This window comes from Triticum aestivum, unplaced genomic scaffold, assembly GCF_018294505.1.
Source record: "Triticum aestivum cultivar Chinese Spring unplaced genomic scaffold, IWGSC CS RefSeq v2.1 scaffold38054, whole genome shotgun sequence".
NCBI classification, from domain to species: domain Eukaryota; kingdom Viridiplantae; phylum Streptophyta; class Magnoliopsida; order Poales; family Poaceae; genus Triticum; species Triticum aestivum.
The window spans coordinates 6,912-13,066 of NW_025229175.1; the positions used below are offsets into that span (position 1 = coordinate 6,912).

At 44.8% G+C, this 6,155-nt stretch overlaps 1 pseudogene; it reads left to right on the forward strand.

The window, feature by feature from the left end:
- The first annotated feature begins 1,690 nt into the window (after positions 1 to 1,690).
- Positions 1,691 to 5,845, forward strand: LOC123174850 (wall-associated receptor kinase 5-like; annotated as a pseudogene).
- Positions 5,846 to 6,155: the final 310 nt, after the last annotated feature.

The window sequence follows — 6,155 nt, forward strand, 5'->3', positions numbered from 1 at the left end:
AGGCGACGATGCTGGCTGACCCAATGATCCGCGCCCCGACCGAGGTGGAGCTCCTTGCGTGTGGATTGGCATCGGGGATGTCCGGTCCTGACCGATGGTGGTTCCGCTCTGACGTTGTCCATGTCCGGCTGCCTGTCCTATGTCATCATGTTGCGCTGTTGGTGGTGGTGGGTTCGTCTTGGATGTCGGGGTGGCGGCCCTGGATGGTGAGGCTGCACCGGTGGCTCTACGGCGGGCGGTGGTGGCGCCTTCTCTTGGCTATGTGGGTAGCAAGGGGAGGGGTGGTGGGTGGCCCTTGTGGCGTCGTGTCTTCGGCAATGGCGCTCCTCTGGTCTGGATCTGGAGGCCTAGCGCAAAGGCCGTGGCTTCCCCTCTTGGGGTGGGCCAGCAACCTTGAGTCCGCAGGTGGCCCTTGTGCGAGTCCGAGCGAAAGCTCTGCGCTCCAGTGCCGGCAACGACGGCACCTACGGATGTCGCTTCCCTCTTGGGGGCGTTGATTTGGGGCCCCTCAAGGTGCCACGAGTCCGGGGTGAAAATGCTAGTCCACCTCTTGGACTCGACGACGACGGCGTTTGGTGTCATCACCCTCTTGAGGGCGTCGTTGTGGACCCTCGGTTCCTCTCGGTTGCAGATGGCTTTGGCGTCGGGTTTGCTGTCTTGTTGGCATAGTGCATCCTTGCTCCTGGCGAGGGGAGGTGTCGATGACCGCCTATCATTTAGACGTGTCCTCTGGTCTCCGTTCTCGGTCCTTGCCGTCTCTTGGCAGGAGCGGTGCTCCATGGCCCGGAGCGAGGGGGTTGTCTCGACGATGAGTTGGCCCTCTCCAGAGATGGCTCGGTGTGTTCGGGTCCCCGTTGCACGGTGGTTTCTCCTGGCCGCGCAGCTCCGGTCCTCTCTAGTTGTCTTGGTTGTAGTGTGTTAGGAGTGGCCTATCCCGCTCTTCATGTTTGGCATAGTGGCACTTGTGCCATTTGCCTGCTGCCTCTTTTATCTTTCGTTTCGACCTGCTTGTATGAGGGTTACCTCACCACTATGTATCGTTCGGCCGTTTGTGCCTTTATTATAAAGGGGGGCGAAAGCCTGTTTCGAGCAACTATGTAATAAACGATGTAAATAAGTTAGGTTGTATCCATCATATGATGCAGAGACTATGAGTAGTAAAAAGTTTACATAATGTCTATAAAGAATAAACATCAGCACCTTATGTTGACTCCATATTGAATGAACACCAAATTATGGAAGACAGACCCAACATTGTATGAACACCATATGACGGAGGGTAGACCCAAGTTTTTTTTTCCAAATTCAGTCTTTGGGGCCTAGGAGCAAATGCCATCATGCTCACTTCTTAGAAAACATAAAGAAGGCCCCGCAACCTTTCTTATCTTATTGCTGCTTGACTAGTTAGCACTTAGCAGAAATGTGTGGAGCAAGCTAGCAGATAAAAAACAGTTCTCCTAAATCAATCACATGTGTTCCTCGATCAGATGGTGGCGGACAGAACCAAATCATACGAAGATGCATTTCTGAAGCAGATAATCAGAGCCCTTTTAGAAAGAGAAGGCGGCAATTTCATTGCAATGGTACGTGTTCCAGCTTTTCTTTTAGCAAAGGTGTCACATTTCTTTCTTGACCAGTTAAGTGCATTCTTTTGTTGCTTGTTACAAGAGAGCGCAAAACATACACCAGCATGACCACGCCCTCGCAATTCCATTCCCAGCCGCTCCCAGTAATCCTACTCCTCCTCCTTTCAGCGGCGACTCACTTGATCCTGGAGGCTGCTGCTGCTGAACAAGATGAGCAGCAGCGGATCACACGTGCGGGTTGCGCCGACAAGTGCGGCAACATAAGCATCCTGTACCCGTTTGGCATGGAGCCAGGCTGCTTCCGTGAGGGCTTCCAGGTCACCTGCAATGACTCCTCGAATCCCCATCGCGCCTACCTTGCCAACAACGGAGTATACCAGCGATCATTGAGTATTATGACAGAATTGTCGAGGTAGGCCTTTTCTCTTCTTGAAGATAAAGAAAAATTGAGGTAGATGATAGATAGAGCATGCCTGCCTGTATAGTTTGTTGGCTCTAAGGCTGAAGCTACACACACACGCGATCACCTGGAACACCACACGGAAAATAACTTATTAGATTTTTGTGTCGAGTAACAGCTTACGGCTTTTCTTTCTCTCCTCTCTTATCAATCCTTGGGAGCCAAGCTCACAGTTACATGCATAACTAACCCACCTATCGAAGCTCGGTCTGATCGTGCCATCCCACGATCTGAGTCTGGCAAGTGACCAAAACAACGAGCAAGAAAAGATGGCTCGACCATGAACTGGCACGTCTCATGCTACATGCAAACAGACCTCAAAGATAAACATGCATGCATGACTCTACGGAAGCACTATGACCCAACAAACACAACACCATGTGCATGACAAGACTAAGCAAACCATGGACTATACCTGCAACAAGATTAGAAGTACTCTAACATGGTGTATGTGGTAATTAATTAATGAGCTTTATGTAATTACTTAATGCTGTATTTAGTATTGGACCCTGAATTAATTAGTGCAGGAAGGGTGATACCATCAAGATTGGCATAAAGAAGGCAATAACACGCCCTTGGAGCTCATCGATATATCAGTTGCAAAGGCTGAGGCGCGCGCATACGACGCGGTCTCATCTGTGTGCAACCCAAATGAAAGCGACTACTACTCCAAGTGTCAACAGGTGTGGTTCGGCCCGTTTCTCCTGTCGGTGACGCGCAACGTCCTCATGGGCGTCGGCTGGAAAATCGAGCCTATGGTCACCAGCAACCTGTGGTCACCGTTGAGAGGAGGCGACTCGTCGAATGAATTCACTCTCACCTGCATTTCCGACCTGATGGGCCTGCCGCAATTCCTCAAGTTCGCAGCCAACGGGTCGTGCACAGGGCGGGGCTGTTGCGAGGCTGAATTGCCGGAAGCATTTCCTGTCCCCGAGTTTGGCCTGTGGTTCAGTTCTGGAAGAAACAACACCATGTTTGAGACCACTCCCTGCTCCTACGCTATGGTGGTGGAGAAGTCACGGTACAACTTCACCACGCCGGACCTGTACGGCTATGCTGTGCTGCCCAAGAGATTTCCAAGGGGCGTCCCATTTGTCCTTGATTTCTTCATAACGAACGGATCATGTCCGCTGAAAGGCCAGCAGCCACCTCCAGACTACGCCTGCGTCAGCGGCAACAGCTACTGTGAGAATGCGACTAGTGGCAAGGGCTATGTCTGCAAGTGTTTGAAGTTTTACGATGGCAATCCTTACATCCCTGATGGATGCCAAGGTGTAGTGTTAACTAAAGTTTTCTTTTAACTCCGACAGACAAACTGTCTTTTAATTTTACCCTTTTACAGACATCGACGAGTGCAAGCTCCGAGAGCTAAATCCTAAGCTCCGTGACTCGTATCCATGCTCTAGTGACGGGATATGCAAAAACACGTTGGAAGGCTATGACTGTCCATGCAAGCCAGGAATGAAAGGCGACGGCATGAAAGGAACCTGCATGGATAAATTCCCACTACCAGCAAAGGTGATTGTGGGTAAGCACAAATTAAGCTACTGCACCACCCAATTAATTAGTTTTATTTACTTAATCTACTACAGCCATGCATCTACGTACTAGTATTACATGATCCCAATCTACCTCAAAAAATATATTTTTGTTTTGTTTTCTCTTTTTATTACGTACATAATTCATCATACACAATTAATGTAACATAATCAACACGTGTTTTTCATAATGGGTAGTAATACTAATGTCATGCGTACAACACTAGTCTAAGTTACTACCTTTGTAGTGCAAAGTGTCATAGACTAGTCACAGTGGGAGTAACATCAACAGTAACATCGAGCCCAACTCAACAAATTTGCTTATATAGCGATTAGTTAATGAAGAGAGGGGTAGTTTGAGTAACTTAGCTCTGTAACATCACATGTCCCAATGTAATATGAGTCTATAACCTAATAAATGAAACTTTGCATGACACCACACTTATGTTACTACCCATTATGAAGGTAGTAACATAATCTAGAGATGATCCTCTAAAAAAACATAGTCTAGGAATATGTGTATGTTACTAGTGTATGTTACTCTCTGTAGCTAGTCATATTAGACTTTATTTATTAGCTTGTAGGCTCATTTTCTTTTGGGAAGCGCAATGTGATGGTAACATAATATGTTTGCACACCATTTATTTCCTTATTTAATAGTATCTCATGTCACTAATATGCTTAGTTGACATTACATGAGTATGCATGTTACTACCTATGTTACTCCTATGTGACTAGTGTTAGATATATTCTCCAGTATAACAAACAGATCTGGGTAGGTATTGTCTGGTGGTAGTAGTCGTGTTTGGGGTTTGACGTGGACGTGCAGGAGACTATTAAAAATGCTAATGATAGATGTTTACTGCTTTTGCTTTTATCAGTAGAAAACAAATATTTATGGTTACCAATAGTTGGACCCCATGTTACCAATCGTTACTTCTTTGTAGAGAATATTCCAGTCAAAATATTAAGTGTGTGTTACGTGTAGGCAAGCATTCTACAAGTCAGCCTAGTTTCCCACGCTGGCGACTCTAAAGAAGACACATATGTTCATATGTGGCAGTAATGAGGAATTGATATTAATCACCAACTTAAAAATGAATTGATATTAATCAGCATATAGGCTGATTTTGCATGCGGGTGTTCTGTATAGATCACTATAGTGAAAAAAATCAGAATAAATTATTAAAATAATTGCTTTCTTTATGTATTTTGTTTTGTAGACAAATTAGTTATTGGAAAGTTAGTGATATGAAATCATTTTTTCTTGTGTCCCTCTAGGTGGAATAGGGGGTATTTCTTTAATGGCAATCCTATCATTCCTTATTCTTCTTCGCAAAGAGAAAAGGAAAACGAGAGAATTTTATAAAAAGAATGGTGGGCATGTACTAGAGAAGGCAAAATTCATAAAACTTTCCGAAAAGGAGAAGCTCAAGCCAATTTTGAAGAGTAGCAATTTTATTGGAAAAGGTGGATTTGGAAAAGTTTATATGGGCCTTCTTAATAATGAACAAGTCGCACTGAAGGAGCCAATTAGTGGAACTATCCTAGAGAATGAACAATTTGCAAATGAAGTCATCATTCAGTCTCAAGTCATTCACAAGAATATCGTTAGGCTCATAGGTTGTTGCCTAGAAGTCGATGCCCTGATTCTCGTGTATGAGTTTCTCCCCAATGGTAGCCTGGACGACATCCTTCATGGTGATGGCAAGGAAGCTCTCAACTTAGGCCTGCGCTTAAGTATTGCTGCAGAATCAACAGATGGCTTGGTTTATCTGCACACAAAAACCAATACCAAGATCCTACATGGTGACGTGAAACCCGCAAATATACTTTTGGATGATAAGTTCATGCCAAAGATCTCAAATTTTGGCATATCAAGATTGATTGCGAGAGACAAACAACACACGGGATCTATCATTGGTGACATGAGCTATATGGATCCGGTGTATCTACAAACAGGCCTACTAACTGAAAAAAGTGATGTCTACAGTTTTGGAGTTGTTATCTTGGAGCTTATTAGTGGGATGAAAGCTACAAATTCTAACGGTGGTAGCTTGGTGACCAATTTCCTTGAAGCATACAAAAAGGAGAAGGAAGCAACTCGGTTATTTGGCAAGAATATTGCAGTAGCCGAAGATTTGGAGGTTCTTGATAGTTTGGCAGGGATCGCTGTTGAATGTCTTAGCCTTGATGTGGATCAAAGACCATCGATGACAAACATAGCAAAGCGCCTTCACAATTTGACTGAATGCCGTTAGTCGCAACCTGTTTGTGTATTCTAGTATAAACAAACTGTATGTATATATGTTCCGTCAAATAAGATATGTAACTATGGATGGGCCAACACGTATGTTTATATTGCCGTTGTGAACAAAATCTTCCACATAGAAGCTCTGGAGGTCTCCCTTGGTTCCAAGAAATTATGTTATTTAACTCATTTAGTAACCTTGTATTTTAAGTCGCAAATGTTTGTATTACTTCATTAAATTCCCTTGTCACTGATACGAGGTTCCACTCTTATTCCTGAATCCTGAAGAACGACCATTTTTATTGTAAAGCAGATGCATC